The 12,019-nt window shown below is 41.5% G+C and overlaps 1 pseudogene across 1 annotated transcript; it reads right to left on the reverse strand.

Annotated features, from left to right (window-relative positions):
* Positions 1-3,390: 3,390 nt before the first annotated feature.
* On the reverse strand, positions 3,391-5,627 carry LOC104604478 (protein DETOXIFICATION 51 pseudogene; annotated as a pseudogene). The gene has a single exon (XR_016077645.1). The product of XR_016077645.1 is annotated as a protein DETOXIFICATION 51 pseudogene (transcript).
* Between the last annotated feature and the right edge of the window lie 6,392 nt (positions 5,628-12,019).

A 12,019-nucleotide genomic window follows, 5' to 3' on the forward strand; every position in this document is an offset into this window, starting at 1 on the left:
CACGTGTTCAACGTCCAAACCCATGAGATGGTGCCTGGTGGGTAGACTAAACTCTGATATTCTTTGGTGGGACATGGACAGAGTGCTCCCCATTCCGCATTTTGTCGTGTTTTTGTTGTAGTTGTAGTTAGTTGTGGACTTGTAGGGGCGGTCTTCGTTCATTTTGTCCACTGGATTTGGTTGCCTCTGCCTGTAGACCCTGCTTTTCTTTTTTCTTTACCTGAATGAATTGAAACCTTGTTTTGCCATTGCCAACAAAAACAAAAAGGAAAAGAAGCAGAACACAAGAGAACCACCACCATCTCTCTCTTTCTCTTGATTTGTCAGTTTTTCTTTCTTTTGGGTGAGGAATAATTTGTTTTTGGGTCGTCCAGTTGGACGACTTCAATGTAGGATAAGACAATAACTTGGATTCAATGAATGATGAGGCACCGAATCCTTTTGGACCCTTGAGAGTTTTGGGTTTTGTTTTTCTCGATCGGTTTCATTTTAAATTTGAGAAAGAATTAATGTGATTGGATGCATGGTTGAGAGTTGGGAGGGGAAGATATGTTATGGGTTTGGGGGGTGTTTGACTTGGGACAAGAGAAGTTATATAAATAGTGGGCGGGACCCATATGAATGGTGGTCCTGCCCTTTTGCCTAGGCTATGATTAGACATATGTGGTAACTTTTTCTTTTGGAGACCGACCAACCATTTGGAGTCCTTGGACTTTGGATTTCAGAGCCACCACCACACGTTCACTTTCGAGTTTCGAGACTTATGTGGGAAGGAATCATAAATATATACTACTCATCGAGCAGAGAGAGCAGCAGATAAGAAGACAATAAAGTAAAGTGAATTCATTTCATGTATACCCAATCCACCCAGCTGCTTGTGTCCCTCATCCTCGTGCGATACTGCATAAAGCCGTCTGCCACACAAAACCGACAAACTCACCTTTTGTTTGCTTTTCCCCCTCCGATGTCAATCTCCTTTTATCCAAAGTTAAACAATTCACCCTTGTCATTCATCTTCCTCGTAAAACACCTCCTTTTTCCCTTGTTAATTGTTAGCATCACCCTTTTAACTCCCCTTTCTTTTGTGGGGTTAAACAACCAAAAAGAAGGAGGAGCCCATAACTTAACCTCTTTGATGATATTTCATGGCTTATCACGAGTGCAACTTTCTTTTCCTCAGATTTACTGCAAGTCTGCAACTAAGCAATCAATGTGTGACAGGTGTGCAAGACTTGTGTACAATCCAGTCATTCCAACATAACACCTATGTCTTACTGATTGCTTAGCCAACTAAGTTTAAGGAGGACATAATGAGAATGGGACCCATTAAGAAAACTACAAGACAAAATTCAAAATTGGATTATGTGTGGTGTGGTCTGTAGGGCAAAGCAAAACAGAGTAAGCTGCATAAACTTATCATTGTTTACTGCTATTATTCCTCGTGAAATGTTGGTTCAAGACTTGAAATAGTAGTGTTGTCAACCAAAGCCAAATAAAGTAAGTTACAATTTTATGTAAATATTATTGCATTTGGACATGGAGGCTGTATTTGGTTGGATAAATAAATGTATAAAAACAGTATATATATATATATAACACCAAACTATATTCTATGCTAATAATATGACATTGAGTGTTTATTATTGCCCCATTGCTAGTTTGGTTCTTTATTGAAGTTTACCAAAACTACCTAAAAATCCTCCACATACCACATGGCAACATATACTATATAGTTTGGAGCTCAAAAAGGAATAGTCTCCATGAATATCCCTGTAGCCACCATTTCTTCATGGAAAAATTGTCGGTCAAAAAGGTATTTGCCACGTCATACAAAAAACTGAATATATAGAGCACAATTATTGAGATTGGAGTATCCAGTGAAAGATAGTGTGCGCTGTGGAGTTGATATGGGGCTGGGAAATTGAACATATGGCCAATCGAGTGGGTCCCTATCTGATGACTGGTTTCAATCCGCTATAGAATCCATTCATGTGACACAATAATAGATAATTAACTTGGCATCTCAAAGTTTTACTAGATCTAGCAGTTATTTGTTTGTAAACACACAACTCTAAGACTAAGAGGGTGAAATGTATATGTTAGACAAGAACAGTTGAACAGATATTCATGCATGATAGGGCGTAGGGCCTGCTGATGATGGGCTGGTTCAATGGATGCATGCAACAAGCTAGGACAAAAAGTAAGAGCCCCAAGTGATCGGCCCATGATTAACATCTCTTCTGTTGCTCTTATAATCCCTACAGAAAAAAAAAAGAAGAAATGATAAGAATACAAGTGGAGTGTATAAAATGAGAAAGCTAACATCCCACTCCCAGTAGGGTAGGATGCAACAACACAGAAGAATTGCATAGATGGATGTTTTTCCTTGCTAGAAGCCAAAAGTTGATAATTCCTTGGATAGAAGAGCATTTTCCATTTTATGTCATTTTGTGTCGTGCACATTTATCTTTTATTATTCTTAATAAGTTCACCTCCGCTCCCTCCCATGTCTCTGAATTCTGATTGAGACTTTGCTATGCCTGTTTCTTCTGGAAACCATGCATTTAATAAATGCAACTTGTTCCAATCACTGGAGATGTGATGGGACCATAAGTTCAGCTCAAATGGCGCTGCTTCTGCTGCTGCTGCGGCACGATGGGTTTTGATGTTTTCATTTGGGCAAACATATCAAACTAAGACAATCTTTGCAAGCGCAATTGCAGCATGCCAGCATTGTATGGAGAGAGAGAGAGCAGATATTGCCTCTTCACTCTTTGATATTTCATGTCTACCATTTCAACCTGTTTCGCAATTCTACAACATGTTTGGCAGTATTTCGCAAGGCTCAAACAAGTTTGGCAGCATAATAACTGCTAATTTATTCTTATAATTTAGTGGGAACGGAATTTGAAACCATTATTGTGCAAGTTTCCTGACACTCTAGGGTTCAAGGTTTTTACATGTAACTGAATTCCGAAATGAATGGAATTTAAAAGTTGAAATTACCACTGAGTTGAATTTCTTTAATTGATATCGGTTATAGTGAACAAAGTTGGGAAATGGGCTGAATGTGTAAAGTTGGAGTTACTTTGATTGCTGGATGTTGATCAGTACACAAGCCCGCCATTGTCAATATAAGTTAAAGGTCAACCAGTCAAGCTCAAGCGGGGTACGTTGAACCTCACGGATTGCAGTGGAATTCAAAATCCTTTTACAAGGCGGTAGCAGTTATTTGGAAATCCTAGAGGCAGAGAACTCTGTTTTAAACTGAGCTCTTAAGAGCCTCAGGCGGAGAGGACTAGAATATGACAGAGGGCGTGAGATAGGACCTCCAAACTCCAAATTAGTGTGGGGTTGGTAATTCAACAGTTGCAGACTGGCAAGCCCTCAACAATGAAATTACTGGATAAGAATCAGATTTAGATTTTAGAGTAATGCAGATATACAACCAAGATACAAATTTTCTATTAACCGAAAGAAAAAACTTTTTTTTTGTCAAGGACCAAGTTCCTAAGTCCTTCGGGCTTCGACTGAGGACTGACCAGTGACCAACTTCTTCTAAATTCTAACTAAGAAGAAGAAGAAGAAGAAGAAGAAGAAGAAGAAGAAGAAGAAGAGAGAGAAAAAAAAAAAAGAATTCAATAATTCACAACCCAAAAATAATTGGGCAAAAGATATGAATGAAAATTAAGAAAGAAAGAAAGAAGAAAAATCTAAACCATCAATTTGATGGATATCAACGGCTCCTCTTCGATGCCACCACTTTGGAGTTCAGCTTCCCCACATACTGCGCAGGTCAGTAGCTGTGCTCTTCTTGCTTGAGCATCCCAATCGGTGGTCCACACTACATACAACATGAGCCCAGCACAGCAGACCTGAGCCGATAGCAACCCCAGCCAGAGCCCACAAAACCCCACCCCCAGCCAAAACCCAAGCCCGATTGCAACCGGCATCCCCACCGCATAAAATGCACCCAGGTTAACGTTAGCAGCCGTGCTAGGCCGCGCACTCCCCCTCAACACTCCACACCCTACCGTCTGCGGGCAGTTACCAATCTCGCACATCCCTAGGATGGGCAATGCCGCCGACGTCAACCGTAGGATCTCAGCGTCCGACGTGAACATACGTCCCCACCTATCCCTCATCCCCGATGTGAATGCCGTCGCTGATAATCCCATCATAACCGCTAGAAACACCGCCACGACCGCCGCCACCCTGGCCTTGTCCGGACGATTTGCGCCCAACTCGTTTCCGACACGTGTTGATACAGCGAACCCGAGGGAAGACGGGAAGACGTAAATCAGAGCCGTCGTTTGCATCAACACACCCATCGACGCCACCGTCGCTTTCGGGTTTGCCAGCAGGCCGCACAACACGATGATGATCTCGTACCACCACCACTCCAAACACACGGAGATGCAGCTCGGCGCCGCTAGCCGGATAAGAGGTTCCCAGCCGGTCAAGCACTCCCTGTTAGGCGTCGTCCACGTTGGCACGTGTAACCCTTTGGCCCACACGTACCCGATGAGGAATAACAACGCGAATAAGTTCGAGGCTGCAGAAGCGGCTGCGACGCCGGCGACGCCGAGTTGGAGGTGAAGCATCACGAAGCAGTTCAAGGGTATGAGGAGGATCGTCCCGACGCATGACGCTAACGCGAGCGGGTAGGTGATGCCCTGCGCGCGGAGGTAAATGCGGATTGGATGGAGGAAGGAGTTAGTGAGGAGGTCTGGAAGAGAGAATACAAGGTATGTATGAGCGATGTGTGTAATGTCAGGGTCTTGGTGTAGAAATAGAAGAATTTTGGACATGTTGAGCCATAGAAGGGAGATGGGTATGGATGAGAAGAGAAGGAAAATAACGGAGCGATGTAGGGTGAGGGAGAGAAGCTTGGGACGCTGAGCTCCAAATGCTTGGGCACATAGAGGTTCCATGCCGAGAGCGAGACCGGAGAGGACAGAGTAGCCGGTGATATTGGCGAAGGCGATGGCGAGAGAGCCTGCAGCAAGTTCAATGTCACCGAGATGGCCTAGGAAGAGCATAGAGAGGATAGAGCGTGAGTAGAGAAGGAGTGCTGTGAGAGCGGTTGGGAATGAGAGGTTGAAGAGGGACTTGGCTTCTGTAATGATATCTGAGATTGTTGGGTATGTAAATTGGGTTTGCTTCTTTTGGGGTGGCTCTGGGTTTTCCAGGCCCTTTGTATTGTTGGGAGGTATTGATAGAAGAGCTAAACAGAGTTTTTTGTTTGGTGGTTGTGCTGGATTTTCGATCACAGCAGTAGCGGTTGTGGTTGTGGCGCCGGTGGTGTTTGGATTACACATGGTGATTCAGACAATCTTCTGTTTCCAAATGTTCCTTTGCTTCGGCTATGGTTGGAGATGATCTCATGAATAGCACTCCAGCACGGGACCTCTTCTGTCTGTCTCTCTCTCTCTCTGTTATCACCCTCGAAGAGATAGAGAATGGTCTCTTGAGCTCTAGTCGATAAGGAAGAAGAGCCTTAATATAGACTTGTAGGGAGGTCCGAGTCTGAGTATTTCCATTCATAATTCTTTCTTTTTAATTTTTTGTCGGGTTGGATATTTTTCTCTGAGCCTGAGGGTTGTTTTAACGAGCGCATACGGGTAGTGCTATAAATTTATAACCTACAACCCAACCCATTAATTTAATAATTTATCCACTTTTCAAGGCATAAAAGTCAGGTAAATATTTCATTTTTTTTAAATTACTTTGTTTTTGCAATAAATAATCCTTAATGATAAATTAATTAACATAAAAAAGAACTTCACTGACTTTTCTTGTATGCAATTCCTAAAAACTTTATCTTTACGGGACAGAGATGGCTCCAATTTCCGATACGGAAAGTTAGGGGCGGGGAGAGCTACCCTATTCCTCGGTGACGGTGAGTTCGACTATCTACGGCAGCCGTGCACGGTGCTCCTTCACAGTTCACAGCACATGCGCAAAATTAATAGGAATTTGGCATTGGGCGTAGACATTAAATAAGTGAAAATAATTAAAAAATTGTTAAAATTTTCAGTTACTTTGACAGTTGAAATCTGTTAAAACAAACATGACGAAGTAGCGAGAATATATAGGAATTAAGATAGACGTCCATGGCATGGCATTCCTCTTTGTCCATACAAAATCGAAAAATAATGGCATTTTCCAACATTTATTTCATGGCGTTCGTATGTGAGTTTGACACGTGGGATATCATACGCGCGCGCTCCCTCTCTCTCTCTCTTACACGCGCGTCCGGGCGCGCAAGATTGACCGGCCTTCGCACAATCGGACTGTCCACAAACTCAGGTGGAGATACACGTCATCATCTGATTGGCCAGGTGGAGTGTGACGAACGATTGGGTCGAAAGCCGATATGGAGTTACACGTCAGTAAAGTGGTCGTAAGTTACCAAAATGGGGCTTTTGCACTCCAAAGCCCAAAGTGGGAACTTGAGTTTCTGTGCTGGGTCAAGGAATGACGTTTTTTACTTCTTGTGGCCAATCTGAAAAGAAGAAACAAACTCTGGATAAAAATAGATGACCTGGGGAGCTAGTAGAAAAAAAAAAGGAAAGAAAAAGAAGGAGAAGAAGAAGAAGAAGAAGAAAAGAAAATGAGGAAGAAATTCATTATTGGATTGGAAAGGAGAGATAATTGTTTGATGGGAGTGCCAGCTAGCCAGCTAGGACATTAATCTGTGACCTCAGGATATGAATAAGGATATCTGACAATCGTCCGATCCGTGCACATATAATTGTTGGTAACAGTGTATCTTTCCTTCTCTCTCGCAAGAGTGGGTTCACATCAGAAGCACGTGGGCCTTGTGTATTTGATGGAAACTTTCTTAGTATCCATTTCCGTCTTGTTGCGTGGAGCGTGACTGACGGAAGACCCCATGGGGCCCGCGAAAGCTGTCATTTCCTAACTGATTACTAATGCACGGTAGATAGAGATTTCTGCCGTTGGATTCTCAACGAGATTTGATGTCGTCTACGTATGAGTAAGATATAACGGTAGGAAAGAAGAGGATTCTGTCGGGGTAGAACCCCACATTGTTTCAGTTGAAAGCCATATCATTCATCCACATCTTGATCAAACGGTTAAGATCTGAATGGCAATTCCCTTAGGATGAGAGTACGAAATTGTCGTAATACCGCCGTGTCTGATTTCTGAATTGCCGACAGATGGGAGGAAGGAGACAATACCAGACCAGCTATTAACTTCACCCCCTTAACCTGCGGTCTCTTTCTCTATTTCCCTCCCTCGCCCACTCTCTCGTCTCTGGGCTGGGTCGGAAGTCGGATAACGTTTCATGCCAACCCAACCCATCTGACACGGTAACATCTTTAATCTTTTTTTTTTTTTTGCCTATAGTATCAGTATGGATGGTACCAGCTAGGTGCAACAGGCCCGTTCGTCCTAAGCCAAAACTTGTGTGGACGATAACAACATTACGTGGTTAGAAAAAATAGGTCGTACGAAGTTAATCGTGGACCCTCACGGACCGTCTGATTACAAAATCATATGGAGGTGGGGAGCAGGCTCTGTTGCAAGTAATAATGCTTTTGTCTAAGGTCATGGTGGCATGGGCCTCACTGGCTGGTTCTGATATATTTTGGACTTGTAATAATGGCAGGACTGGAGGCTGGAGGGGGGTGTGTCATAACTTATATATCCATATCTTCCATTCCAATGCATTGCGCCATTCGCGCGGCGCGGAACAGTCAACTTGCCCAAGTTTAAGCAGGCAGAGACAGGGGTCCTTTTGGGCCTGGGCTTCTTCCGATCATTAACAGGCAGGCCTAGACCCAAATTCACTTAGTCAGTATTGGCCAACTGGAGAAGTGCAGAGTGGAGATGCTTTTACCTAGGCTATATATATATACACGAGGAGAGGAGAAGTCGTTGAGTTGAGAATGACCTGAAACATTCCATGGCATCTCTAAATAGAATTCTGATTTCTGAGTGTACCATATATATATATATATATATATATATATATTCACTTGGCTTTTTTATCTTATTAAGTAGACAAAGAAGTAGGCGCACATGAAGGGTACAAAGTACATATTCTATATTAAAAATATGAAATAAATAACAAAAAGTAATGAATGGATCCGAATATCTTGAGAAGGGGTGTTTGAACTTTGAATGAAGCGTGAAGCCTGAAGGGTTGAGGCCTGAGGGGGTTGGGAGAGATAGGAGTAGGGGGGAACACCGAACACTTCCATCCCATTCGTCATTGACAGAGAAGAGCACATTTCCTGTCGTGTAAGTACCAACTGCAAGATTGCTTTTTTATAGCAAATGAGCAGCCAGAGACAGTGACAGTACTGGGCTTGTGTTGGGGTTAGGGTTCCTTCCTGTTAAATGCATCCATCTACGTCTACCTAGTTGAACTCGGCATCTCATCATTTCTCACTTCCTAGCTTTTCCCTATTTCTTTAATATTTATTTTTATTCTTCTCTTTAACTTTGCCCACTTACAGCTTTATCATATTTTCCTAGCCTGGTTCTTCTTTTAATTTGCATTTTTCATTATTGGGTTTTAATTTGTTGATACGTGTACGTAGTTGAACTCAACTTAATTGGGCTGTTCACAATTGAACATAATATGCATATTACTCTTGGTGGTGGGTGTCAACTGTCAAATGCGCATGCAGTTGTGTCCCAAGTGAAACTCATCGGCCCTTTCCTCGATCTGGCCGGTAGGTCCACCACCAGGACTTAAGTGATGACTATGAGATGCTCTCATTCTAAACCAGGGGCGCATGCAGTTAACATCCAAAAGTACCAATAGAAAACCGGTAAGAAGAAAAAAAAAAAAAAAACTATTAATTAACCAAATCAAGAAATGCCATTATTCTAATAACCTTGACAATTCCTGAAACTCATGTATTCAGATGTTGTAGAGCTTGATCAAGTAAGTGATAGCAACATTAACCTAAACTTATACTGATTTTTTTTTTCAAGTCATGAAGTAGAGAGAGAGAGAGAAGAGAGTGAATAAAATAGTGGGTGATTGACGTAGTATGCAAACCAGACCAGAAACTCAGAAAGCTCACCACAGGTCACAGTTTTACAGCTGGTTTAAGTTTAACCAGCGATTATAAGAAGAGTCAAATAATTAACGCAGAGGAACCAGAAAAGCTCATTGGCTTACCAGTTCACCGCATATATCTGAGTCTGACCACCACGCTGTGACAATAGAAACACCAATGCCAACGGGATTTTGCATCGATTAATTACTGCAGGTGGTGCAGTCAGGCTCAGGCATATCGCATATGCATGTATTAAAGGAGGAGGGAGTGAGGGACCCTGGCACCCTGCTGGACCTGGTGTAAGGCTTTGCTTTCATGCCATTGGATTAATATCAAAAGCAAAATCATGTGACAGTAATATTTTAGGGAAAAACTTTTTGCTTTTTTTTTTCCTTCTTTCCCCGCTAGACTAGTAATATGATTTTATTGAATCGAATAGAGCAGTAAAGAAGAATAAGAAATCCTGGAAATGCAGACGGGAGGAAAGTAACCCTGAATGTCTAAAGCTTGTCCCTATTCCACGTGAAACGAAATGATTAAATTGTGGTTTTCCTAGCTAGAGCTAGAGGCTAGAGCGTAGAGGGCTTCACCATGTACCTTACCTGAAGCTAGCTAGCTCCAGCAACTGTTAACAAATTAAGTACAGCAACTGGAAGGAATCTAGTTCACTAGTTCTTAAAACAATTAACCATCCCTTTTAAAAGCAAACGTTTTGTTTTCTTTTTTTTTTTTTTTGATTTGTTTAAAAGCAAATGAGAAGAAGAAAAACAAAAGTTTTGCATTTGCTTGTAAAATAAGGATAGAAATATAGTTGAAAAAAAAAAATCGCCTGAAAATCAATTGCGGATTTATAAACAGTCTACTTGTATTAAACATATTACTAAGTAACTAATTACAAATTGACACATGTCAGCACCCCACCTAAAGCAGGATTACCGCTTGCCATTGAAGATCCTTCCTTCCCATTTCATTAGATCTCGTCCCACTTTTATTTTATTATATATTGGGATTCTGGGTTGGAATCTCTTTTTCTTTTCTGGTCTTTTACACTTTGTTGGAAGACCAAAAAAGGTTCCAATCTACCTACGTCCTAAAGGTTATAAATCACATTTATATATAATTCCCCCAAAATTGAAATGAAGAATTAACCAGAAAAAGGAAAGTAGAATATGGATGGACATATTCATATTGGCCTTGGCCATGATGGTTATTGATTGATGAAACCAAATTAAGCAGCTGCGTCGCATGCATGCATATCAGTCACAAACAACAAAAACAGCCCTAGCTAGTGTTCTCTCCCTTCCCTTCTTTTACTCACTACCAACCATACAATATTAGTTAGATCGATGCAATTCTTACAAGTGAAGAAGAATTGAATGCAATAGATAGTTAGATACAACAGGATTGATATGGAAACCAGACGGTTGTAATTAATAATGTAAGAGTTCTTAACAAGGCAACAGTTGGCCTAGCTCAAGCTTTATAGAAAACGTACAATGCACATCTTTTCTTGATTTATTTCCTTCCAGTGTTTTAAACGTTGAACATGTCCATGTGGGATTGTATGTATCCGTGTTAATGTTTTTTTAGACTTTTTCTTTGAATGAAACCTTCAGAGAAAGAAAGATAGTGGTCACCTGCGCTTAGTTTTGCTTTCTTGTGCCTTTTTCTTCTTAAAATTAAAGCTGAAAGAAGAAGAGCAAAACTCAACAGAATCAGAATATCAGATCAGTTTGGGCGGTGGGCTTACAACCTAGAAGTTGAAGAAACCCACACGCATGCAATATCCCAATCCCCACGTGAGCGCATTTCATAATTCATGGACAGAGTCCAAAAATCCACGGCACCTCCACAAGGCCCACCTAGAAATTTCCACGTTGGACGTAGGACCCACTACGAATCTATGAAATCATCTCACCTTTTACTTCCATCCACCATCCATGTCCATGAACATAGACTGGTGGATATTGCGCACGTGGGAAGAATACCACGTTTGTTTTGTAAATTGTGATGACTGAGGAGGAGATGGGTCAGATGGGACGGCTTAAGTTTGCGGCTTATGGTCCATGACACCTTGCCAAATGGCCCACAAATTCAATCAACGGATCATTTGGTATTTCATTCGTAAACATGTGGTAGGTCTTGAGTCTTGACTGAAGAAACAAAAGGTGATCGATGTCTCAAAGAGGGTAAGTTTTCTTTTGATTTGATAGAGATATGGAGAGAGGGTCGATTATTTCAAAGCAAAGCAAAATTACCCATTTTATCGATCGAAAGCATTCAATTCAAGGGTTGTTGTTACGCTAGCTACTAGCAGCTAGCCACAAAGTACAAAGAGGGTTACAGGGTCTGGATTTACAGATCCAAAATGACCGGCCCTGTGAAAGAGGCAACCACCATTGTTACTAACTGTAGAAGATATCCCCCAATAAGAAGCTTTAGTTGCTGTCTTCTTTCTTGTTGTCTTTTTGTTTGGGATAAAACATTTCTTGCCCACTTCCAAATCCAAACAAAGTCTAGTCTCAACAATTCCAGTAAACAAAAGAAGACAGACAGCAATAATAACAGACACCCATGATGTGTTTTTGGTGGCATGCATCTGCAGCACACAGTTAGGCCTGCTAGTGCTTACCCATATATGCTTATTGGCCCCCACCTCTAATTACTCCATCCACACTAAATTAAACCAAACATGCATAGGATTAGCCTTTAAACTCCCGACTGTCATCTCATTTATTCTTTCTAACTTTAGGGTGCGTTTGGTTCTCGTACAAGATTGGAATCGGATTCCAATTGTTGTTGTTTGGTTTAAATAGAAGCTAGAATCGGAATCAGCCAAAATTTTTGTTTCTGCCCCTGTTAATAGAACCTCAAAAGCATTCATTTATTATATATTTTCATCATATACACACGTTGGCAACCTGCTAACAAGTGTATATATAGAGAAGATATGACAAAATGAAAAGAAAAACACA

The sequence above is a fragment of the Nelumbo nucifera genome, chromosome 6, assembly GCF_055504915.1.
Source record: "Nelumbo nucifera cultivar China Antique chromosome 6, China Antique-T2T, whole genome shotgun sequence".
Classification (NCBI taxonomy): domain Eukaryota; kingdom Viridiplantae; phylum Streptophyta; class Magnoliopsida; order Proteales; family Nelumbonaceae; genus Nelumbo; species Nelumbo nucifera.